The sequence below is a fragment of the Vicugna pacos genome, unplaced genomic scaffold, assembly GCF_048564905.1.
Source record: "Vicugna pacos unplaced genomic scaffold, VicPac4 scaffold_19, whole genome shotgun sequence".
NCBI lineage: Eukaryota > Metazoa > Chordata > Mammalia > Artiodactyla > Camelidae > Vicugna > Vicugna pacos.
The window spans coordinates 38,470,863-38,497,692 of NW_027328740.1; the positions used below are offsets into that span (position 1 = coordinate 38,470,863).

Below are 26,830 nucleotides of genomic sequence, written 5' to 3' on the forward strand. Positions count from 1 at the left end.
GGTGGGAGGGTAGTAACAGGGAGGGGAAGTTGATCAGGGGAAGTGGGGCTGGGTGGGTGAGGCCTAGCCTAGGGCAGTCGTGGTTCTAGTTCTGTGCCAGGACCCAGTCGGTGGCTGGGTGAAGGCTCTGGGGATGGAGACCCAGCGGGACAAGCAGGAGGGGCCCCACCTGGCTCCTCCCGGCCCCAGCGGCCAGGGCCGGTAAAGCAGGAGACCCACCCGAGCAGTTTGCGCTGCGGGCGGGAGGAGGAGGGGCGCGCACGCGCAGACGGACAGACGCGCGGACGCCGGAACCCACCCAGAACGCGTGGAAGCTGGCGGCAGCCGGTTGCTCCTGGACCAGCTCCTGGAAGAGGAACACGGCCTGGGGCCTGGGCCGCCGCTTGCCCGCGGCTCGGCTGCCGCTGCCGGACAGTTAAGAGGGCGCTGGTAGGGGCGCGCTTCTCGGGGACCCGGCGGGTGACGCCTGTGCTGTGCAGCTGAGGATGCGCCCAGGGAGGGGTGCGGAGGTGAGGTCCCGGCCGCGCGTCCCGTTAGGACCCAGAGGCGGGTCCCAGCCGCCGCTGTGGTTCGTGGTAACCCCGGTATTAGTAGTTCCTGAACACCGCGTTTTTGCCGCCGCTTCTACCCGGGTTTAGGAGAGCAGGTACAGCCCCGGGAGTTGGGAGGGCGCGTGGACGGTTCCAGAGCATCTCCGACTGGCCCTCAGACGATGGCCTGCTCCTGGCAGGCGGGTGTGGTGCGGTCGTGGGGCCTCGGATGGAATGGGGACTGCCCCATGAGAGCCCCTGGATTTGCTCCCATCTTACCCGCGGCCTGACCTTGGGGGCGGCCTCTAAAGACCCAGGTTAGTGGGACTCAGGTTACAGGTCAGTCTGCTCCTGGGAGATGGGCTCGGTGCGATCAGTGTGCTGGGATGGCTGCAGCAGCAGCGGGAAATTGTTGCAACCCCCGCTCTCACAGGGCAGCCCCAATCCCGCCATAGCAGCCGCCACCTTTCCCTGACAGCACAGCACCCGCCTTCCAGGAGCAGGCTGACCTGTAACCTGAGTTCCACGAACCTGAGGCAGCAGAGGCCAAGCTCAGGCCATGCGCTGGGGAGTTTGAAGCAAATCCAAGGGCTCCCATGGGCAGACACCATAACCCGCCACTGCCTTCGACCACACTGTGCCCTCCTCCCGAGAGCAGGCTGACCTGCGGACCGTGCCTGGAGCAGCAGAGGCCGAGCCCTTGACAGGCCGTGGGGGAGATGGGGGCAAATCTACCAGCTTGCCAGGTCGCTGCCCATCTCCCTGCCGCTGCCCCATGTTCGTGGACCACTTGTTTTCAAGTCAGTGGTTTCCTGAGAGGCAGGCGTGGTGCAGTCAGGTGGCGGGGGCTGCAGGGAGGGGTGCTGCCCCAAGGGGAGCAGGTGGACTTGCTCCCATCTCCCCTAGGGCCAGACCTGGGGACGGCCTCTGCTGCCCCAGGTTTGCAGGACGCATGTCATGTCCGCCTGTCCCTGGAAGGAAAGCTCAGTGTACTCGGGGCAGCCTCAGTGGCTGACAAGGATTTTAGAAGTCGGCTCTAGCCCAGCATAACTAACTCTCCTTTCTTCTCTTGCTTCCTCAGTTGGTGGCTGTATCGGCTTTTTCATTACAGGTTATTGCTAGATAATGAACATAGGTTTCTGTGCTATATAGAAGAAACTTAACTTAAAATCTCTTTTTATATATAGTGGCTGACATTTGTAAATCTCGAACTCCCAAATTTATCCCTTCCTATCCCCTTTCCCTGGTAACCTTGACTGTTTACTAAGTCTGCAAGTCTGTTTCTGTTCTGTAGATGAGTTCACAGTGTCTTTTTCTCTCTTTTTTTACATTGCACATATGAGTGGTATCATTTGGTATTTTTCTGTTTCTGGCTGCTTTCACTTAGAATGATGATCTCTAGCTCCATCCATGTTGCTGCAAATGGTTTTATTTTGTCCTATTCATGGTAGAGTAGTATTCCAGTGTATAAATATGCCACAACTTCTTTATCCAGTCATCTGTTGCTACATTTAGCTTTCCTCCATGTCTCGGCTATTGTATACAGTGGTGCTGTGAATACTGGTGTGCAGGTATCTTTTCACATTGGAGTTCTTTCCAGTTATATACCCAGATGTGGGATTGCTGGGTCATAGGGTAAGTCTACTTTTAGTTTTTTCAGGGATTTCCATGCTTTCCATAATGACTACACCAAACTAGATTCCCACCAGCAGTGTAAGAGGGTACCCTTCACTCTACAGCCTCTCTAGCATTTATCATTCATGAACTTCTGAGCGATGGCCATTCTGACTGATGGGAGCTGATACTTCATTATAGTTTTGATTTGAATTTCTCAGTTTATTAGTGATATCGAGCATTCTTTCATGTGCCTATTGGCCATTTGTGTCTTCATTGGAGAAATGCTTCTTTAGGTCTTCTGCCTATTTTAAGATTGAGTTGTTTGTTTTTTTGTTATTAAGTTCTATGAGCTGCTTATATATTCTGAAAATTAAGCCTCTGTTAGTCGTATCATTTGCAAATATTTTCTCCCATTAGTAGTTTGTTGTTTCCTTTTGTTTTACTTATGGTTGTCTTTGCTGTGAAGAAATTTATGAGTTTAATTACGTCCCTTTTGTTTATTTTTTTCTCTTATTTCCATTGCCTGGGTAGATTACCCTAGGAGAATGTTGCTAAGATTTATGTCAGATAATGTTTTGCCTATGTTTTCTTTTAGGAGATTTATCATGTCTTGTCCATCTGCATCTTAAGTCTGTACTCAACATCTGTGCTTCAGTTTTGAATTTTGAGCTTCTTAGAGAAAACCTACTCTTAGCTCATACGTCAGCTTCAACATGTCTAAAGCTGATTTCATAATCTTTTTTCTTGCAGCGTCTCCACTTATTCAGTGGGATAATCATTCTTCCGGTCTTGAATACACAAAGGCTTGGAGTGGTCTTTGATTTGTCTTTCTCTCACCACCCTCCACATTTTGTCAGCTTCTTGAACTGTATGTTGTTGGTTTCAAGTGTCTATTCTGATTGCTGATACTCTGATGAAGAGCTTTCATCCCTGATACACGAATTTTTCCTTCTGCTGAATTCTTGGATATTCTCTCCCCCCCTTTCAGTCAACCTAGAGTTTTGGTGCTCCAACATCTACAGTCAAGTCAAAGACTTAACACAACCAGATCTCAGCCAGGGAGTCTCGACCCTTCATCATTTTGGACTTACATTATTTTTTCCAATCATTATGTAACTTAGCCTCCTAGGGTAACCTGTGCCTTATTAAAAACCAGGAGTCACCAGCCTTTTCCTATCCAGTCCTCAGTTAAAACAGATTAGAATTGCCCTGAGAACTAGTTGGAGCCCCATCCCCTTCATAGAGTCTTCCCTATTTATTCCAAATACTTCTAGCTCTTCTTTGTATTCCTGTACTGTTTATGATCAGTAGCCTGTAATCTTGGATTTGAGTACTGACTTGGTACCATTCCTGGGTGATTTCCAATGTGTCTCCTCACTTAGCTGGTAACTGGAGAAGACTCACTTGTTCAGCCTTCATTATACCCCTCACCCTGCTTAGCATCGGGCAATAACAGGCATCCAGGCAGTGCTTGCCTTCTTTATTTATTCGCAGTGGTGGTGGTGTGGATTATAGCTAATAACTATTAATTCAGTGTTGCAGTTAAAAAAGAAAGCCAAGAAAATCCAAAAAACTTTATCTCCATGTTCAGTTTAGCGCTTTATCTCAATAGTTTTCTTAAGACTGTGTTTACATTCACATAGTGTTCAGTGCTTGTACAGTTCCCTGAGGCAAGCAGGTGAGATGTCATTATGTTTGACTTTCACGTTACATTTCATATTGGATATATTTGTGTAATGACAAAACCTTATTTTATAAGTAAACAGCCGGAAGCCCAGAGAGACTAAGAGCCTAACCCAGGATCACCTGGTTAGTGTTTGGCACAGGCCAGGACTGCAGTGCACATCTTCCAGCTGATCCTCTTCCAGTGCCTTTTCATTCCACTGCTGGGAAATGTAGCCCCATCAGCCAAACGGCCAAGTCACATTGCTGCCCCTTTACCTGCCAGTGATGGCAGTGCTACAAAAAGTGGCAAAGGAAAGGTCAGAAATAGGAGTGATAAAAGACATGGAAGTGCTGGAAATGGATCCTCAACCTCCTCCTCCCTACTTGAGCGCCTCACAAGTGTCCCACTCTGAGAGTGCTGTTCATTGTTTATAACATAGCCTTAAAATCAGACTGATCTTTTATAGGACATGCTTTTATCCTGGTCCCTTTCCTGCTAGTAGTCACCGTCATGGGCAGAAAGTGCCTGGCTGTGCTCTGTTTGTCACGTAGGTGGGAGGGAAAGTGGGAGAGGGAGTTGGTTGAACTGAAGCCGAGCTTTTTACAGCTCTGTTGTTCTAGGACCAGAGCAGTTCCACTCTTGCTTTCATCACCTCTCCACCTCCGAGTCCCAGCCACCCATTCCTGCCTGCTTCCCCACATGCCACGTCCTGGGGGAGGACAGAGTGGTGGGCAATGCCCCCTCCGCCCTCTGTTCTGGGAGGTGCAGGAGTCTGCTTTAACTTTTGAGCTGTTTTGGTAATTGGGCTTTTCCAGCTTTTCTAGACATCTCCTTTCCAGCTCTGAGAAATTGGAGATGTAACTTAACCATACATGGACTATACTAAAGTATTCAGTGACATTAGTGTCATGTTGTCTGTAATTGTGTTCTGTGACTGGATAGGAGGTTTTTTATCTCACAGGATGCTTCACATCCAATTCTAAAGGCCTAGAGGCTGCAGGTGTAATCCAAGTCCTTACATGTCTGTAAGGTAGACATGAACATTATTTGATAATATGACCATATGTTCATAGATTACGGTTAGTCCACTGGCTCTGTATCTAATGAAAGTTTAAATATCAAACGCTTGAAGAAAATTTGCGGGCCATGTCTTTTTGCCTGTAAGTAGTTGCAAAAACTGAAATCACAACTCTACCACAAGCCACAGTGTTTCCCAGTAGAGAAAGCCCTCTAATTTTACAACCTCTAAGTAATGCAGTGGTTCTTTGAGTGAGATGAGGGATGCCAGAGTATTTTTTGGGACACTAGAGTGGGATGACAAGCATTCTGGGACTGGTTACAGTTGAATCTCTACTTCCTATATCCTGGACTGATTACAGAGGCAATGTTAGTGCGGTAACCATCTTGTGGATGCAAGTGTAGCTAGGAAGACAACAGAGAAAATAGAAGGGATATAAAGTAATGGAGGGACTTCATAGCAGTACAAATGGCGACTTTGACACCACCAGCTGCTGATGTGAACTTTGCAAGAATTTGTGAGAAGTGGTGGGTGTCATTGCAAGCAGGAGAGTTCTGCAGCTTTTGGGGTGAACAGGCAAAGGGGAGAGCAGATATGGTGGCTATCCAGGGGCTACTTTTGTCCTGAATGTGAAAATGTCCAGTCCCCTGTTCAATTTTGCAGCCACAACTTCACATGACTCAGGGCGTTATTTCCACCAGAATACCATAAAAATATAAACAACCTGTTTCCCAAAGTGTTTGTTCTCGATCTGAGATGATTGTCCTGTGGTGGTAGGTAAGTGGGCGATGGGGCCTATTACATCACCCCCTTTCACTAGAAGTCTACCTCGCTACTTTTCACCCTACTCCTAGAGGTGCTGTCATTCTGTTACACCTAGGCCTGTAAGACCGTCTTGCCTGAATCCTCACGTGAAGAGGGATGGTTATGTGTAGTTTTAAAAAATTGCTTGGGTCATGTGGTCCTTTGTTCCTTCCAATGGAAATCACTATTCCAGAGCAAATAGTATGCCTCCATAGAAAGTATATTGTTTGTAAGTTGTCTTCAGAGGTTTTGCAGTTGGTTTAAATATTTGCTTGGTGATGGCATCTTGATTGATTGAAGGAGGCAACCCTCACTAGGGGCATTGTGTGCTTTCTGTCTGAGAGTTCCTTTACTGGCAGCAGAGTGTTCGTAGGCAGAGTTAGAAAGTTACCTGGTCTGAGAAGCCGAATTTGCCCGCAGCTGGGAATTGGCAGAAGAGTCTGTTATGGAAGGAAAGCTTTAGGATTATCTGGTAGCAGAGTTCTGGGATCCAAACCCCGGGAAACCTCAGCTTTTGTAGAGTATGTTCTGTAACAATAGGCTATAGGATAATTTTTACACTTGTTATAGGATGTAGAGTTGGGGAAAGGCTTAAAAGTGAAAGAACCTTAAAAGAGAATCTCCGAATATTTTAAAGAAGACAGTTCTCAGAATGAGAGCTTTTCTGGAAAAGACTAGCTCTTCACTTCACAGGGGAAGCAGGGAGCAGGTGTAACTGCACTTATGGTAACTTAAAAGGTAAACCTTACCCTCCCACTTAGCTGTTTCCTGGTGTAGGTTCATCTCCCACATCTGTAGTTTTAGACCTGATGTGTCATTTTCTGGTACTCCATTCTGCTTCTTAGTGAGAGACTGACCCAAAGTCACATAGCAATTGAAAAATTGCGCAAAGGTCTTTATTGTTAAAAATGTAGACCTGTGGCAGGGTGCTGCATTTGCAATTGACTTTCAGTACAGAGAACACTGAAAAGAATGCAGTGTTATTTCTTTTTTTATTCCTTTAAGCCTTTGAATAGAAGGTTTTCTTTGCAGAGTTTCTGGAGTACATCAGAACAAGCAGGAACTAAAATAGCTTTAAGAAATCTCCAGTATAGACGTTGCTTATAGTGTGGTATCTGTCTTATGTTAATTCTTTAAAGCAGGAAGTTGTAACTCTCAATTTCTTAAGCAAATATAAACATTCTTGACTCTTATTGACATTCTTTGTGGGGTGAAGCTGCTTTTGCTTCCATTCTGAGCATTGAAAGGCCTTCTATGATACTTCTACCAGTCCTCAGTATTTTATTTTCCCTCTGTTGTGAACTTGTTTTTAAATTTGAAGCAGATATAAATATCATTAACTTGCTACATATGTAGATATTCAGTGTTACATAGTCAGAAAGTTTGTGTACATCACACGTATCTACATAATTCCCCCCTTTCCAACTGTGTTCCTGATGAAAGGATGGTGGGAAATGGCATTATGGGCATATGTCTTACAGTACACAGTGTTTCCCCTGTTCCCTCTACCATATCTGGATGTTCTTTCATCTTTCAGCTTCTAGACTTACTTGCTCTTTTTCTTAAGCCAGGTGTATCTCATCCCCCTGCGCACACACACATGTGTACACACACACACATTCTACCGTAGGGAGTAGCGTGCACCATCCAATTCTCCCACTCCAGCTCTGGACCCACCCACTGGAGGCAGTGTCTTGCACGAATTCATTTGTAAGTTGCTTTTTAAAACTCGAGTGGTCAGGAATTAGGACTGATATCCACACCTACTAGGCAGGCCCTCAAGGACAACTTCTATGGTTAATGCCAGGTTATCTTAATGTTTGACTACCTGGGTTTCATGTCTTCCTGTGCCACCTGTGTGACCCATGATTCCCACATTTCTGTCTCCTGCTAGAATTTTTCTCTCCAACTCTGGACTCTTACAATCTTCTACTGATTTGACACCTTCAATTGAAACTCTGATATCTTAAAAGCAACATGTGTAAAAACTGAGCCCTTTGTTCTCCTACCCCCCAAACTGGTTCTTCCTGCAACCTCCCCCATTCAGTTAGTGGAAACTTAATCCATCCAGCTGCTTGGGTTAAAAAGCTTAGAGTTACTCTGACTTTCACTGACATACCACATGAATTCTGTCAATAGATCTGGTTTAACACTGCCTTTAAACCATATCCAGAACCCAGCCACTTCTCACCATGGCTCCTGCCTCGACTGCTGCTTCCCTGCCCTGAGCCACTGTCCTCTCCTCCTGCACAGCCCTTTTCAGAGGCTTCCCACCTTTCATCTCTGACCCGTTTTGACTATTCTCACCCGGCAGTCAAGTGAGCCTCGAAAACCTAAGTTAGATAGTGTCGTCCTTCTGCAGTGCCTCCCCATTTCACTCTGGGTAAAAGCCACAGTCCTTACAATGTCCTCCAAGGCCATGAAGGACCTGCACTGACCCTTCTCTGCAGCTCCAGCCGTGTCCCCATTCTGGAACATGTGAGGTGTGCGCTGCCCTTGGTGATGGTTATTCCGTCCACCTGGGACTTCTTACCTCCAAGTCTTAGTTCTAACCTCAGTCCTCAGTGTGGCCTGCTCTGGTATTTAATACAACATCACCCTCATCCCATACCCTCAACTCTCTTTACCTTGCCCTTTTTTGATTTTTCCATGGTTCCTCTTTCCTAACATGCCACCTCCTCTGCTGCTCTGTTGTGTGAATTGTCATCTCCACCCCCATCCCAGCTAGACTCCAACCAAGCTCCGTGAGGACAGGAATTTTGTTTTGTTTATTGATCTATTCCAAGTGCCTAGACTAGTCCTGGGTACATAGTAGGCAGTCAAAAATTATTTGCTGAATAAATTTAAAGACTATTTTAAAAATGAATCATCCTTTCAGGAACGGGTGAGGATCGGAAGCTGCATGAAGGAAAATGGTGCAGTAAATATTGATATTTGCCTGTTGTTCTTTGTGTGATATATATATGTGTTTTAGTCTTAATTTGGTATCCCAGTTTCTTAATTTAATAGCTGTATTAAGGTGTAATTTACAGGCCATAAAATTCACACATTATAATTGTACAAGTCAGCCATTTTATCTATTTCTAGATTTGTGCAACTTTGTCCTCATAAAGTCCCCTTGTGTCCGTCCATATGCAGTTTGCCCTCCCCTCAGTGGCACCCTGATTTTATTTCGTTTTTTCTTTTGGCAATCACATCTCAAACGGATAATTTACACAGCAGTACTAATATAGCTTTGCACTTTTTGAAATGACACACTTAAATATGAAATTAGCGGTCATTGCTGAATGTAGGTAGCAGTATCCGACATTGGTGAAAAGAATGGACTTGAGTGTCAGACTGGCTGCAGTCTTACCCAGCTCCACCATTTACCAAGTTACCCAAATTATTTTCTGCCTCAAGCTCTTTATCTGTTATATGGGGGTAATAATAGCAGCTTACAGAGTTGTTGTGAGGATTAAGCAAACAGGGAAAAAAAATTTAGTATAGTGGCCTGCTTATGTTATTACCTAAGAAATGGGCTTATGTTATTACCTAAGAAATAGCCTTGCAGGTAAAGGGCAAAATTCAAATCAGTTTCTAAAGTATATGTAAAATATAATCCAGTTCCTGCCTGGTTTGTAAACACGTATGCCTACTGAAGAATTTAAAAGCAGGCTAATTTCCAACAGAAAAGATCATTTCTCAGCATTTCTTTCAAAGATAGCTGCAAAATCACTTTTACTAAATGTTCCATGCCCAACTCTTACAGAAATTTGACACCACGGACGTAATTATCTACATTTTTGTTAAAATGATTCTGACCATCAGGAAGTGTTCTCAATTATATTTTAGCCTTTATGTTGAGAAATACTGTGAGACTTCTTCTAAATTAATGGGTGGGGGCATTCATTGTAGCTCTTGTAGCCTGATAAGCCTGCACTAAATTATCTTTTTTTAACTTTTAATTAAAGTAATAAATTAATTTTTTGCTGGGGGGTGGTAATTAGGTTTTTATTTATTTATTTTATTTTTAGAAGAAGTACTGGGAATTGAACCCAGGCCCTTGGGCATGCTAAGAACATGATCGTCCACTTGAGCTATACCCTCCCCCCTAAATTATCTTAAATAAGGTCTTTTTCTCTGTTTTGTTAATTTATGTACAGATGCACAAAGCAGGGTCATCAGAAGCCTCTCAATCACGAAGATGATAATAGTGAAAAACATTGCGCAGTGACAGTGAATCCTTGGCATATGAAGAAAGATTGTAAAGTCCTGAATGAATTAAGAAGGTATTGTTACATTAACATACGTGTAAGCATGGCTCTCTTACCTTTATTTTTCACTTTATAATGAAGATAATCCCCAACCGTCACGGTTGCTTTGTTTGATAGAGGCCATATCTAAACCCTTTTCTGCAAGTTTTTTAAATAAGAAAGAGCAGCTAATTTATCAGAAGTGTGAATGGTGTAATCTGGTCTGTCTAGTATGGTAGCCACGAGCCACATGTGGCTATTGTGAATTGAGATGTTCTATAAGTGGAAAATACATAATAGATTTTCAAGACTTCGTACAACAAAAATAATGTAAAATATTATTAATAAGTTTTAAAAGTGTCAATCACACTTTTGAAATGATAGTGTATTGGATATTTTGGGATAAATGTAATTATTACTGGAATTAATTTCACTTATTGCTTTTTATTTTCTAAATGGAATTACTAGAAAATTGTGACTTGCACTATGTTTCTATTGAGAGTGCTGGCTTCTAACTTATTGCAAATAATATGAAAAGAAAACTTTGATTAAAAATTTTGTAATTGAGTCGTTGATTTACATCATATTAGTTTCAGGTGTACAAAATAGAGGCTCAACATTTTCATAGATTATATTCCATTTAAAGTCACCATAAAATAATGGCTATATTTCCCTGTGCTGTATGATACAGCCCTGTAACCTATCCATTTTATACGTAGTACTTTTTACCTCTCAATCCCCTAACCCCTCCCTGCCTCCCCTCTTCTCCTTCTCCCCATTGGTAACCACAAGTCTGTTCTGTGTACCTGTGAGTCTATTTCTGTTTTATTATAGTCATTAATTTGTTTTATTTTTTAGATATACATATAAGTTAATACATAGAATATTTGTTTATCTTTCTCTGACTTATTTCACTTAGCATAATACCCTGTAGGTCCATCCATGTTATTGAAAATGGCATTATTTTATTTTTTAATGGCTGAACAGTATTCCATTTGTGTGTGTGTTCATGGTATGTATATATGTGTGTGTATATATATGTATACATGTATATATACATATATATATATATATAATATACCACAACTTCTTTATCCAGTCATCTGTCAGTGAACATTTGGGTTGTTTCAGTGTCTTGGCTATTTTAAATAGTGCTGCTGTGAACATTGGGGTGCATGTGTCTTTTTGAATTAAATTTTTCTCCAAACATATACCCATGAATGGGATTGCTGGATCACACGGAAGTCTATTTTCATTTTTTTATGGAACCTCTCTTCTGTCCTCCATAGAGGCTGCACCAATTTACATTCCCACCAATCGAGTAGGAGGGTTCCTTTTTCCTTAAAAGGTAAAAAATTCTCTACATTTACCTACCTTCCTTTCAGTTTAGGACACAGTTTGGCAAAAACCAGATAGAATTTAATAGGAGTAAATACAGTATTTATTTTGAATGTCCATGCATTATGGATAGATATGTTATTGATGAGTTGGTTCCCTATTTTTGTAGGTGCAGATGTTTTTATAGCTTCACAGACATTTCAGTCTTGCAGAGAGGAAAATTTCTTTTTATTTTGCTGAACTTGTCCGGGTGTCTTTATCGGACTTGGTCCAGGCCTGCAGAGGTGAATACACATCCAAACCTGAACCATTTGAATGTCTGCAAGATATTAAGAGTCTAGAATATCAGATCTGGACTGTAACTCTGGTAAATGACATCAGTGACTAGACTCAAGAAAACTCCATTTGAGGACAAAACCTTTCATAAGCCAAAAAGGCTTTGAAATTGTGGCAAAGCCAGAGACTTTTGTGCACCACTTATGGCCACAAACCCATGAGGACAACCACAGGCCTTCTGGAGTGCCAAGGAAATTCCATGTGAGGAGTCCAGCACTCACAGGAATCCAACAAGTCCCTGTCTGCCAGAACACTTTCATTGCTACTGTGCTGTTTTGAGTAAATGTCTTTTCATCAGGTTCAAATTGGTTTGTTGTTATTTTTTTGCATAAAAAAACAACTTCTTGTTCCCTGGTGAAAGTAAAAGCCTAACATTTTCTGATTTCTTTTGACAGAGAAAACATGAGCCTGTGGATCTAACCTCATCTGTGATGGTCTGCAGCTGGGAGCAACCAGATCAGTGTCAGTCCCCTTGCAGCCATTGGCTGGGAGCCTGCATGTTCCTTGGAATGGTATTTGAAACATGTCACACTAGCCGTGCCTTCGCTGTGGGCTGGGAGGCGAGTCACTCAGAATCTGCATTATGGAATGTATGTTTCAGATCTACAGTTAGGAGATCTTTTTTAATAGCCAGAGAATATAGTCATAAATATATCTATTAATGTATTTATGCAAGAACATTTTTAAAGATTTTTTTATTATAAAAAGTTTCCCCCCAAAATTGAAAATGAAAGAACAATGGAATTAAAAATCATCTGTACCTTAATTATACATAAAGAATCATAAAATCCTTCTAAACTTTTTTTGTTCAAATGAAGATATTTTTCCCTTCCAAAAAGGAAAATTATCATTTCACATTTTTTTACTTTCTCCTTTTATTATATATTCCATATCAATAAATATAAATCTTTTAAATCCCTTTTAATGGCTGTTTAACACTATATTGAACAGATATGTAAATAGTCCTAGGTTTCAGAAATTTAAAAAATTGTCATTACAATACCACTGCAAAGAATATTTTGGTGTTTCTATTTTTAGTTACTAATTTGGACTAAAAATTAACAAGTTTGCTTTTCTTCATCTAAAACATTGGTTATTTTACGAAGGAACTGTAAGGATTTTAAATAACTTTTCAGTAATTTCAACAAAGAAATTATCTTTAAGGCAAAAATGTATGATGGATTGCAAATCTATTTTTATTATATCTTCACTTTTACCAGTGTGACATATGTGTGTGTTTACACAAGTGCTTTAACTACCAGCAACGTAAGAAAAATCTGTGTACTAAAAATGTGAAAATACTTTCCCGGTTTGTGTTTTCATTCTCCCAATGTAGGTTTTGGATGACAAGCTTGTATTTGCAAAAGTACACCCACTGTGGGAGGTGTTCTGTACATACGCTGAGATACTGCACATAATATTGCCTCTGAAGCCCAATGATCTGAAAACCCGGTCCTCAGCCTTTGATAACTTGAGATGTTTTATGAAAGTCCTCCAAGTGGATGAAAGTATCAACAACCGGAACAAGAGCTTTTCTTTGCCCTATTTGAGAAGAGCTCCGTGAATGACTTTTATATTCAGCATAGAGATACATTCTCCAATCCAACCACCAGAAACCGCATTGTAAGTCTAAACCGAGTTTAGCTGCTGTCTTGGGGGTGATTTAGAACCTGCTGTTGAATTATCAGTGATTTGGTTTGGTTGGTTTGATTTGGTTTTTAAAAGCTGCCCATAAAAAGGAAAAAAGAGAAAGAAAAGAAATATGCCTACAGATTCCTGTTAGGATAGTAAACAGTGGCTGGTTAGTTACCTTGTATAAACCACAAGCTCTCTTAGAACATTTTTAGGTTTACTTCATCCTTTCTCAGATCAAGTATCAAGTAAGGGACAGTGTTAAAAAAAATTCAGGATTAACAGGTTTGTGAGCTCCAGGATTTGCAAGGCAGCTTTCCCTCCCCATGGTGTAAGTCAAATGGCAGAATTGAAATAAAGCACCTCATGTATCCTCCGGTGTTAACAGGAAAAGGCTAATCTTCTTGACCTTGTTTCTTCCTGGGTAAAATGAAGATAATATATCAGGAGGCGACAAGCTCATTTAAGGCAGGAAGCATGTTGTCTTGTTCACTGCTGAATCTCAGGCACTGGGAAGGCTGAGTTTAACGAGCGAATGAATGAACAAACTGTACTTCCCCCACAGTTACCATGTGGGACAGTGAGGATTAGAAGCTAAGAGCATAGACTCTAGAGGGGAGGGCACAGCTCAAGTGATGGGGCGCATGCTTAGCAAGCATAAGGTCCTGGGTTCAGCCCCCATCACGTCCTCTAAAATAGACATATAACCCTAATTACCTCCCCTCCCCCACCAGAATTACCTTATTATCTCCCCACCACCAAAAAAAAAAAAAGAGAAGTGGCCAAGAGCGTAGACTCAAGCTGGAACACCTGTGTTGGTTTCTCGCTGTCGACCTTGTAAATGTCATTTACCCTCTGTGTCTATCAAGTTCCTCACCAATAAAATGGGGATAATTGTAGTACCAACCTCGTAGAGATGCTATGGGGATTAATGAATCTGTGTCAGTGATACAACAGCCCTGGCTTATATTAAGTACTATGCATCTGTCAGCTCTTTTCATAATTACTGACAGATGTTATTATCGACAAAAGACGTATTAGTTCTTTGAAAGAGAAATGCATGTTAGACCATTTCATTTATCACTTTCTGTAATTCAGGCTTTTCCCTCTGAAATAACATTTTATGTCTGTGCACTAGAAAGCCACAGGGCTTTCCAAATTTCATCTGTCTGGGTTCTTGTCATGATGGCAATACTGCAGATTGCTGACATTTTTTAGGGACTCCGTCTGAGATGACAGCAACCCCTCAAATTTACGAGCGCTTCTCTAACTGATAACATCTCGCTAGAAATGAAGTTTTTATAATGTAACAGCTTCAGATGCTTAATGATGCCATAAATGCAAGGATGTTATATCTAAGCTCTTTAAATAAATCTTGTCATTGAAATAAAGGAAATACTATATTATAGCCCTCTATGACTTTGTTATCTTTGCTATCTGTTTATCTGACTCTCTAAGACCAAAGAAAGCAAATACTAAGATTGATCATTACTACTGTGTGGTACACGTATTTGTGGATGAAGACAATATTGAAATGCACTGTTTAAGATATTAAAATGGACATTAAACAGCTTCTTGATGCACATGCATGAACAGAACAGGGAGCTGGGTGCAGGGAGCAGACACTGAGCTTCCTGGATTAGAGACCCAGCTTAGCAGTCCAGCCCAGCAGTCCACATGTTTCATATTTATGTCCCAGCAAAATTAGCAGTGAGAGTCTTAAATGAACTTTGGGGACACTTGCAAACAGCTGTCATGATTACTAATGTGGGACACCAGGATTCTACAGTGTTTAGTTGGCATCTGTGCATAACCAGTTCTTTTCCACTAAAGCTTCTTGTAATTGCTGGTCCCACATCCAGGTTGAGGAATCATCTCATGTGGTGTTTGGGAGGGAGGTAAGTGGAGTCAGGACCCATGTTAAGGCTGGGTGGGTAATAATCTGGTGCTAGTACAAGAGAAAGGAAAGTAGGTCAGGTGGGAAGGAGAATGACTGGATTTAAACTTTGTTTCTTGAGTAAGCTAAATATATGACATCATGTCAAGTTACTTTGTTGTTTATATTCCATTTGCTGTCACCAAATAACTACTGAATTGTGGGGACAAAAATGCCTGGGTTTTAGAATTGACCCTGCCCCTAACCTGCCAGAGTCCAGGTTCCTCTGGGTGCCCAAAGAGGGGGCTGGACCATCAGGTGTCCCTCCACTGCAGCAGTTTGGGCACTTGGGTGGCCTAGATTTTTGCTGTGGAAGACTGGCCCGGTTGTAGGACATTAAGCATCTGCAAGGTGGTCCCAGGACTGTGACATCTAAGCGTTCCTTTCCACCCACGTTTGCAAATGACCCTCAAGGGGTTAATATTAATCCTGGGTGAGAATTATGAAAAATTATATGGTACCTCCATCCCTCCTGGCAAGTGAGGGCCCCTTATTTACAAATGACCATGAAGTATTAGCACCAGATTTTATCAACAGAACATGTGAACATTTTGTGACAGTGACACTCACCTGTTTGCTTCTGATTCCCAGTGCCACTTCAACCTCCATCAGAGGACTTCAGCTGCCCCAGCGATCAGGGCCTTCTGTACAGGGAATGGGCTCCTCCTCGAAGCACAGACAAGCAGCAGCCCTTAGGTCTCATCAGGTGAGCTGTTGTGGAGAGCACTCCAGTGGGAAGGGCTCAGGGTTGTCCTCATGGCATCTGAGTGTGACAGTCCTCCAAGAGTGTTAACAACCAGGAAGCTCACAGGAGCTCTGAACTTCGTTGCCCCAAGTTTTTACTGCAGGCTTTATTACAAAGCCATGATTTATTGGGTCACTACCGACATGGCTAACCCAAACCCTAACTGTAAGTCAAACCTTTCCTTAGCCCTAAACTTTGAGCCCCTTCCTCTCCTGGTGGCCACTCACTTGTCACAAAGCTTAAAGCCCCACTCCTCTAACCACATGGTTGGTGTCTCTGGCTGGCCAGTCCCCATCCTGAGTCATCTCATGAACACAAGCCATCCAAGGTTCCACCATGAATAGCATAGACACTCCTATCTTGGGAAATTTGGAAGCTTTAGCGGTTGCTGCCTAGGAACTGGGAAAAAAGACCTACCAAATTCTTCATTAAATAGGAGTAAATGTTATATTTCATTTAAATTATAAAATAAGAGAGAAATTCTCACTGCTTTTCTGTATCTGCTGTTCGACACCGTTTCACTACACCACGTGATTGTAATGTCGTGCTCAGCATGTGTCTTCTCAGAGCACCAGCGCTGGCTGCTCCCCGGGAGCTTATGCTGTTTGGGCAAGGCTGCTGGGGGGATACAGGCCAAGGACAACCGAGAAAACAAAAATAATCGGGCAAATAAGGAAACAATGTCAGATTGAAATGAAGAAATAACACAGTGTTGAGATGGGAGTCTTGGGGGGAAGTGAGTTAAGAAAGTTATCTTTGAGTAGGTTACATGTGAGCTGAGATGGTGAAAAGGAGGCTGGAATTTGAAGATCTGGGAAAAGTCACCCATGGAATAGAGGCAGCTTGTCTATTGGCCCTGAGGCACAAATGTGCTCAGCAGGTTTGAGGAGATACTGGAGCCAGCGCTGGTGAGAGTGATGAGACGCGAGGTTTAGAAGGGCATCAGGAGCACGGAAAGGAGTGTAGACTCTAAGCGCAGTGAGAAGCAGTCATGATAGCTTAAGCACTAAAGTAATTTTCTCTCATTCACATTTTGCAAAGATAATGTGGAGAATGTATAGCAGGGACTCAGGAAGCAGGGAGGCCAGGTAGGAAGCTCTTGGATTGGGCCAGATGAGAGATGGTGGGAGCCAATGAGGAATGCGTTTGGGGAGTGGGGCTGACAGGATGCAGTTATGGGCTGGCTGTGGATGGTTAGGAGAAGAGGAGGGTCAAGGTAGCCCCAGGTCGGTCTGGAGCCAGGTGTCTGTTCTTTCTTTTCTCAGTGCCCCATGCAGTTGCCCATCTACTTGGGCAAACCTCTTAACCTTCAAAGTGAGGGTTTTAAAACACTGAAGTCTATTTGTTGTTTCACATTTTATGGAAAGATTCAAACATGTACAGAAATAGAGAGAACAGTACAGCCAGCCTGCCTGTATCAGTCACCCAGCTCCAGAATTATAAACTCAGAGTCACTGTTGTTGCATCTTTCATCTCCATCTCCTCCCCTCCCCCACTATGGGGTCATTTTGAAGACAATCCTACATAGCTTAACCTTTCATTAGTGAAATGACAAGGTCTCTTTCAAATAAAATTGGAATATTCTTTTTTTTAGGGTTACAAAATAATTCCCTGCTTGTCACAAAAATACACTTTTAAGTAGTTTTGGGGTTGAAATCAAGATCCAGACAAGATTCAGACATTGCAGCTAGCATATCTCTCAAGTGTGTTCTAATCTATAATTTTCCTGTTTCTCATTTTCCTTGAAATTGCTGAGGGGTTTCTCTATTTCCTGTTTGGCTGATTTCATTCTCCCCTATGGTGTTAGACTTGTTTCTCCATCCTATGTATTGGCTTTAGCTAAGTGATTTAATCCTCCCCTAAAAGCTTGGTCTGATTGAGGTTCAACTTTGTGCAAAAATATTTTTTATGTGAAGTTTTGTACTCCTGTCATAAGGTACATAATATTACAGTTGACTCTCTTTTTTGTGATGACAGCAGCGAAAAATGATTGTCACCCGGGATCATTATTTCATAAGGAATTTTATTTCATGTGGTCATACTCTAATTTCCTCCCTCAATTATCAGCAGGATCAGTCACGAAGAGGCACTTTCTCCTTAACCCGGGTTATCCTTTAGAACACAGTTTTAAAGGAGGATATTTGTTAATATGTAAATATTTAAAATTGATAATTTTTTTTCTTTTTAATTTTTTTTTCTAATGGAGGTACTGAAGATTGAATCTAGGACCTTATGCATGCTGAGCACACACTCTGCCACTGAGTGTACCCAATCCCAGTTGAGATTCATATTTATTTGATATCTTCCTTCTGTTATTTTTGTTTTGTGTTATACAGAATTTGAAGGCAGGGCAATGGGTTTGACCGCTTTTTAATCATTCTTTATGGGCTTTTGGGGTTTGTGTGTGTGTTTGTGTTTGTAAAGAAAACAATTTTCCCACTATTTTAAGTATGTATTGCTAAGGCAATTATGTTGATCTTTTCCCTGCTCCTGGTCCATGTATTCCCTTGTTACTTCCCACTAGTGGCCCCTTGAGCTCTGTGACAAGACTAGCATGTCGTTAATCCATGTGGAAGGAGATCTGAAGAGATTTATTCAAGGAGATGAAATTTGTAGACAATGTATTGGAAAGTATTGTGAAAGTTGTTCGTTAAGAGAAGGTCTGAGGTTGAATTGTTAAGTGCACAGAAATCTAAGCTATGAACTACCAAGACAATTATTAACTCCAGGAAAACAAAGTAGGGAAGAAAAGGTAAGACTAGCACAAATTGCTACAGCTTTGAATAGTCTGTACAGAGTAATAATAATGTAAAGCAAGGATACTGAGCTGATGAAAATTATAATGTAACTGTATTAAAAGGTTGGAAGAAAGAAGGTTTGGGTATGTAGATGAGATGGGGTTTGAAAGAGATCTGAACCCTCATTTTCCAAAATAGAAAGTTAAATAGGTGATACATAAAGCTGAAAAAGTTATTAGGCTGTGTTACAAGGATATTAGTCAGAGAAAGGGAGTAAGTATTCCAAGAGTCAGCAGTAGGAGCTGAACGTGGTTGTTTCTGGCCAGGAAATGGGGCAGTTGTTGGGAACTGCTCCTTTTTACAATCGGTGTTCGAGAACTGTTTGACTCTTTATTGAATGTATGGCATTAGTTTGATAAAAAGAAATCAAAGCTGAATTTTGAAAAATTTATGTTAAGAATTGGGGTGCTTTTGCAGAGAGAGATAACAATCAGCAAAACTACATTTGAAGGGATCCTCATTATTCCTTGCATTTCAGCAAGGACTAGGAGGCAGACATCTGTTTAAGGTTCAAAAATTCTGTCTGACCTTCCTGCCGACTTGTAACCTTTGGAAGTAATGAACTCCCCGTCACTGTAAATATCCAGGCAGAGGCTGCCTGACCAGCTCTCTAACTGTAGCAGGGTGTGTTTACCATTGGGCAGTTAGAGCAGGCAACTTCTAACATTCTTTCAGTTTTGAATTTGGCATTTTCAGGATGGATAGTTGATAAGAATGTATTACAAAAAGCTTAACAAGAAAGTCCAAGACATCTCAAACCCATTGCCAGGGTTTTCTCTGCCAGACACCATCCTAAGCCTGCCACCAGTGAGGCAGGCCACAAAGCCCAGTCACATAAGAATGAACACACTTTGTCGCTCCTATCTGATTTGGCATCAGTCTCAGCCCTTTTCCCCATGGAATGGTCCACGCCCATGTCTCTGACGATGGAGCTGGTCTCACAGCAGCTCTATGAGCACTGGTCCAGCCCAAGGGATTCCTGCGTGAAGTTTTCCAGGATTCCAGGCTATTCTCAGAGCTGAGTCCCCCTTAGGCTAAGCCCACGGAACTCATCTTAGCTCCAGACTGAGCCGGAAGCCTCAGAGAGAACTCAGAGCTGAGGAAATCCACAGGTTTTACCCAGCACTGCCGAATCATCAGTGAGCCAGTTGAGGGAAGGATCAGCAACAGCAAGACACACCTGAGCTGCCGTCTCATTGTTCCACCTCATCCCTAAACCCTCTGTGTCTGCCTGTCTGTGTCGGTCTCCCTTTTAGGATCAGCCTGGCACCACTTCATGCCCTGCCTCCTTTCTTCTAATCTTGCCTCCCTGGCCTGTTCCATCTACTCCAGATTAACTGAGAAAAGGTTTTAAAACCTAGGAACAACAGACGTGCTAGATACAAAGAATACAGGGCAATGTCTTCCTCAGCCACATCCCTCCTGCCCTCTCCCATTCCCTCAATGTCAATGAGTTTTATAAATATTTTGTCAGACAGACATTGCACTCGCAGTTGTTATCATTATCAGCCATTTCCTTATTATCTGTGGTTTATGATGCATTTGCTCCAGGGACTTTCCCGAGATAAGGCAGGAGCAGATGACTGAGCCACTTGTTGATGTCCACTTGTGTCAAGCCTGTTAAGAATGATTTTTGGGGGGATTTGTTGAATGTGCCAGACTGTCCAGTGAGTGGTGATGATCCCCTGCATCTGCTCTCGAGTTGGCCTCATCCCCTCCTTTGCTCTGTTCTCATTTATCTCTCTTCAGCAGGTGAGCCAGTGATCTGTACTTCTATGATACATAAAACACTTCTTATTTCATGGTAGAATTTGGGGGCTGCTATGAAAACGGATATGTTTTAAGAGTGAATTGAGTCGGAGGTTTAAACTTAAAGCCCCCTTGATTTAGAATCAGAAATTAATATGATGGAGGGAGGGTATAGCTCAGTGGTAGAGTGCATGTCTAGCATGCATGAGGTCCTGGGTTCAATCCCCAATGCCTCCATTTAAAAACAAATAAATAAACCTAATTATGCCCCCCAAAAAAGAAAAAATAAATTAACATGAGGATGAAGCTACAGAGTGATTATTTGTGTCTTCTGAAACTTCCTTCTGTCTTTCTGCAGGAAATTCTAAGGAGAGAAGTTCGGAATCTACTTTGCTTGGCTGGGCTATTACACTCAGATGCTCCTCCTGGCAGCAGTCGTGAGGGTGACTTGCTTTCTGTGTGGATATTTTAATCAAAATAACTGTACCTGTGGGTAACTTGTCTTTATTCCTTCTTACCGTGCTTACTTAACTTAGAATGACATTCTCCAGGAGCATCCATGTTGCTGCAAATGGCCCTATATTGTCAGTTTATATGGCTGAGTAGTATTCCATTGTATAAATATACCACTTCTTTAGCCAGTCATCCGCTGATGGACATTTAGGCTATATCCATGTCTTGGCTACTGTAAATAGTGCTGCTATGAACATTGGGATGCAGGTGTCATCCTGAAGTAGGGTTCCTTCAGGATACATGCCCAGGAGCAGGATTCATAGGTCATATGGCAAGTCTATTCCTAGACATTTGAGGGAACTCAATACTCTTTTCCACAGTGGCTGCACCAAACTGCATTCCCACCAGAAGTGTAGGAGGTTCCCCTTTCTCCACAGCCTCTCTAGCATTTGTCATTTGTGGATTTTTGAATGATGGCCATTATGACTGGTTTGAGGTGATACCTCATTGTTGTTTTGATTTGCATTTCTCTGATAATTAGTGACATTGAGCATTTTTTCATGTGCCCATTGATCATTTGTATGTCTTCCTTGGTGAATTGCTTGTTTAGGTCTTCTGCCCATTTTTGGTTTAGGTTATTTGGTTGTTTCTTATTAAGTCATTTGAGCTGCTTATATATTCTGGAGATCAAGCCTTTGTCAGTTTCATTTGCAAAAATTTTCTCCCATTCTGTAGGTTGTCTTTTTTTTACATATGGTGTCCTTTGCTGTGCAGAAGCTTGTAAGTTTCTTTAGGTCCCATTTGTTTATTCTTGCTTTTATTTCTATTGCTTGGGTAGACTGCCCTAAGGGAACATTTCTGAGATGTATGTCAGATATTTTGCCTGTATTTTCTTCTAGGAGGTTTATTGTATCTTGTCTTATGTTTATCTTGCTGAAGAGACTGTCTTTATTCCATTGTATATTCTTCCCTCCTTTGTCGAAGATTAGTTGACCAAAAGTTTGTGGGTTCATTTCTGGGCTCTCTATTCTGTTCCATTGGTCTATATGTATGTTTTTGTACCAATACCATGCTGTCTTGATGACTGTAACTCTATAGTATTGTCTGAAGTCTGGGAGAGTTATTCCTCCAGGCTCTTTCTTTTTTTTCTTCAGTAATACCCTGGAATTTCTATGTCTTTGATGGTTCCATATAAATTTTATTGTGATTTGTTCTAGTTCTATGAAATATGTCTTGAGTAATTTTACAGGGATTGCATTAAATCTGTATATTGCCCTGGGCAGTGTGACCATTTTAACAATATTGATTCTTGCAATCCAAGAGCATGGGATACCTTTCCATTTTTTAAAGTCTTCTTCAATTACCTTCACCAATGGTTTATAGTTTTCTGTGTATAATTCTCTCACCTCTGTGGTTAGATTTATTCCTAGAAATTTTATTACTTTGGGTGCTATTTTAAAGTGTTTTATTTCTTTACTTCCTTTTTCTGTTGATTCATCATTAGTGTAAAGAAATGCAACTGATTTTTGAACATTAATCTTGTAACCTGCTACCTTGCTAAATTCTTCGATCAGCTCTAGTAGTTTTGGTGTGGACCTTTTAGGGTTTTCTATATATAGTGTCGTGTCATCTGCATGTAGTGACACTTTTACCTCTTCTTTTCCAATTTAGACCCCTTTTACTTCTCTTACTTGCCTGATTGCTATGGTCAGGACTTCCAAGCCTATGTTGAATAGGAGTGGTGATAGTGGCATCCTTGTCTTGTCCCAGAATTTAGTGAGAAGCTTTTGAGGTTTTCACCATTTAGTGCTATGCTGGCTGTAGGTTTGTCATATATAGCTTTCATGATGTTGAGTTATGTTCCCTCAATACCCACTTTGGTGAGAATTTTTATCATAAATGGGTGTTGAATTTTATCAAAAGCTTTTATGCATCTATTGAGATGATCATGTGGTTTTAGTCCTTTCTCTTGTTGATGTGAAGTATTACATTGATTGATTTGTATATGTTAAACCACCTTTGTGTCCCTGAGATGAACCCCATTTGAGCATGTTGTATAATCTTTTTTATGTGCTGTGGAATTCTATTTGCTAGTATTTTGGTAAGGACTTTTTTGCATCTGTGTTCATCAGTGATATTGGTCTGTAATTCCCTTTATTGGTGGTGTCTTTGCCTGGTTTTGGTATCAGGGTGATTGTGGCTTCATAGAATGAGTTTGGGAATATTCCTTCTTTTCAGTCTTCTGGAAGAGTTTGAGAAGGACTGGTAGGAGTACTTCTTTGTATGTGTGGCAGAATTCCCTGGTGAAGCTGTCCAGTTCTGGATTTTATTTGTAGGGATTCTTTTTTTATTGTTAATTCGATTTCATTCCTAGTGATCGGTTTGTTCAAGTGGTCAGTTTCTTCTTGATTCAGTTTTAGTGGACTGTATGTTTCCAGAAACTTGTCCATCTCCTCTAGGTTATCCCTTTTTTTATGTAGTTTTTCATGATATTCTCATATGATATTCTATATTTCTATGTTATTTGTTGTAATTTCTCCATTTTCCTTTCTTATTTTGCAAATTTGTGCTCTCTCTTTTTTCTTCTTTGTGAGTTTGGCCAGAGGTTCTCGATTTTATTTACTCTTTCAAAAAATTGCTTTTGGTTTGATTGATTATTTTCTCTATTACTTTTAATCTCTATTTTATTTATTTCCTCCCAGATCTTAATTATTTCCTTCCTTCTGCTGACTTTTGGGTGTTTTTACTCTTCAGTTTCTAGTTCTTTTAACTGGTGGGTTAGATTTTTTTTATGATATTGTTCTTCTTTTTTGAGGAAGGCCTGTATCACTCTAAACTTTCCTCTTAGCACTGCTTTTGCTTTGTCCCATAAGTTTTTTGTGGTTGTTTTCATTTTCATTTGTCTCAAGGTATTCCTTAATTTCAACTTTGATTTCATCATTGACCCATTTTTTTTTAATACCATGTTGTTTAATCTCTATGCTTTCCTTTTTTTTATGCTTTGTTTCTCTGAAGTTGTTTTCTAGTTTCAATGGCATTGTGGTCAGTAAAGATGCTTGAGATAATTTCTATCTTCTTAAAATTTTTGAGGCTTCTTTTGTGACCAAGTACATGATGAATCCTAGAAAATGTTCCACGCACACTTGAAAAGAATGTATATCCTAATTTGGGGGGTTGTAATGCTCTGAAAATATCCACTAAATCTAATTTTTCTAATGTATCATTTCATTTCTCTGTTGCCTTATTTATTTTTTGTGTGGAAGATCTGTCTAGTGATGTTAAAGTGGTGTTAAAACTTCTGACAATGATTGTATTCCCATCAATTTCCCCATTTATCTCTGTTAGTAGTTGTTTTATGTACTTAGGTGCTCATGTTGGATGCATATATATTAATGATTATAATATCCTCATCTTGTTTTGCTCCTTTAATCATTATAAAATGCCTTTATTTATCTTTCTTTATGGCCCTTGTTTTAAAGTCTATTTTGTCTGAAATCAGAACTGCTACACCTGCTTTTTTGGAGTTTCCATTTGCATGGAATATCCTTTTCCGTCCATTCACTCTCAATCTATATGTGTCCTTCTCCCTAAAGTGTGTCTCTTGTATGCAGTTTATTGAAGTTTCTTGCTTTATTATCCAGTCTGCCACTCTGTCTTTTGACTGGAGCATTTAGTCCATTATCATTTAGAGTAATTAATGATAAATGAGTGTTTATTGCTATTTGAACTTATATTTGCAGTTGATTTCATATTTCTTCTTTGTTCCTTTCTTCTTCCTTTTGTGGTATGGTAATTTTCCTTTGTGTTATCTTGGATTGTATTTAGTTTTTGTTACTCACTTGTAAGTTTTTGGCTTGTGGTTACACTTTTTTGTAAGTCTGTTAACCAATTACTGTGACTGTGTGTACTAAACAGATAGTAATGTAATCTCAAACCCATCCTACCGAGAACAAAAAATTTAAGAAAAAAGAAGAAAAAAAAGATACTCTATATTTTCTTGCTTCCCTCTCCCACTCAATGATTTAGATGTCTTCTTTTACAATTTCATGTTTATTCTATTTGTAATTCATGGTAGTATCATCTTTCCAGTTATAAGCTCTCATTTCTGTATCATCCTGCTTCTTTTTTATTTAGAGTGTACCTTACAATATTTCTTTTAGCATGGGTTTAGTGTTGCTAAAGTCTTTTAGTTTTTCTTCTCTGTGAAATTCATTACCTCTCCCTCTGTTCTAAAGGATAGCCTTGCTGCAGAAAGTATCCTAGGCTGCATCTGTTTTTTCATTCAGGACTTTGAATACATATTTCCACTCCCTTCTGGCCTGTAGTGTTTCTGTAGAGAAATCAGCTGAGAGCCATCTCTTGTAACTCACTCTTTGTTTTTCTCTTGCTGCCTTTAGGATCATTTCTTTATCCTTCAGTCTGGCCATCTTGATTTTGTTGTCTTGGTGTGAGTCTCTTTAGGCTCTTCCTGTTTGGGAACCTCTGAGCCTCCTGTACTTGGGTGTCTGATTCTTTCTTTATGTTTGGGAATTTTTCAGTTATGATTTCTTTAAATACCTTCTCCATCCCCTTTGTTCTTTCTTCCCCTTCTGGAACTCTTATGATGCATAGATTGGCATGCTTTATATTATCCCATAGGTTCCTTATATTGTTTTCATTGTGTTTTATTTTTTTCTCTCAACTGTTCTGATTGTGTGCTTTCTGTTGTCCTGTCTTCTAGGTCACTTATTCGTTCCTCTGCATTATCTAGCATGCGTTGTACTGCCTTTAGGTCAGATCTCATTTCAGCCAATGAATTTACCAATTCTACTTGGCTCTTCTTTATAGCTACTATTTTGTTTTTGACATATTTTATGTCTCTAAACACTATCTCTTTTAATTCCTTCAGTAATTCGATCACTTCTTTTTAGAAATCTTGATCTAATAGGCCATTAATATCTATTTCATTGATCGTTCTTTCAGGGGATTTCTCTTTCTCTTTTAATTGGGAATACTTCCTCTGCTTCTTCAACTGCTCATATCTCTCTGGCACTGTGGCTTAAGGAGTATCAGTTATCTATTGTGGCCCTTAAAGGGGTTTATTTCTTTATCTATCTAAGGCCTATGCTGGAATAAAACTTAAAAACAAGAGAGAGAAATAGAATTTTAAAAGAATGGAGGAAAAGAAGGTTTGAAAACAGTGCATAATCAATAATAGAAGAGCAAGTTGAAGAAGAATAGGAATCGAGTTGAGATGTCTTTTTAAAACCTTAATAAAAAGAAGAAAAAAATCAAAACACAATATTTAAAACCTGTGAATAATCAATAACAGATCAAATCCAAGAGAATTAAAAATGAAATGAAAATTGTAAACATATAGAACTGTTTAAAAAGTAAAGATTAAAAAGCTAATAGAAAATAAAACAGGTATAAAAAGATTTTAAAAACAAAGATGTGTTCTCCTAGAGACTGAACGCTCTTAATGGTTTTACTGAGAGGTCTTTGTGTCTTCGCCCTGTTTCATGAACTCAGCTTGCTCTGTTGGCCCCCTCGTCTGTGCTGCTCACAGTGTCCATTGGCAAGAAGATTGCACCCCTCCAACACTGGGTCAGGTGCTTCTCTCCTTCGCGGTGGGCGGGTGGGTCACTCCCCGTCCGGATGCCACAGTCAGTGCTGTGTCAGTTGCTCCATAGGTGGGCTCAGCTTCAAGAATAACAGGTTTATGGAGATATAATTCACATACCATAAAATGCAGCCTTTGAAAGTGTGCATTAGGGTTTTATGTACATTTCAGGGTTGTGTAGCCATCACCCCCAAAAGGAACCAGTACCCTTTAGTAAGTCAGTCCCTAACCTTCCTTTCCCTTAGCCCTCAACAGCCACCACTCTACTTTCTGCCTCTATGGGTTTGCCAGTTGTAGGCATTTCATATAAGTAGAACCATACAGTATGCTGCCTTTTTTGATTATCGTCTTTCATTTAGTGTGACGTTGTC

At 40.8% G+C, this 26,830-nt stretch overlaps 2 long non-coding RNA genes across 2 annotated transcripts in view; both read left to right on the plus strand.

The window, feature by feature from the left end:
- Positions 1-284: 284 nt before the first annotated feature.
- LOC140693421 (uncharacterized) overlaps positions 285-26,830 on the plus strand; it is an 823,905-nt gene continuing 797,359 nt past the window's right edge. The window contains exon 1 of the long non-coding RNA XR_012069185.1: positions 285-509. This is a non-coding gene — a long non-coding RNA (uncharacterized lncRNA). The remainder of the gene's footprint in view (positions 510-26,830) is intronic.
- The window catches only part of LOC140693427 (uncharacterized), a 31,011-nt gene continuing 17,090 nt past the window's right edge, over positions 12,910-26,830 (plus strand). Inside the window, exons 1-3 of the long non-coding RNA XR_012069195.1 lie at positions 12,910-13,167; positions 15,704-15,818; positions 20,763-20,847. This is a non-coding gene — a long non-coding RNA (uncharacterized lncRNA). The remainder of the gene's footprint in view (positions 13,168-15,703; positions 15,819-20,762; positions 20,848-26,830) is intronic.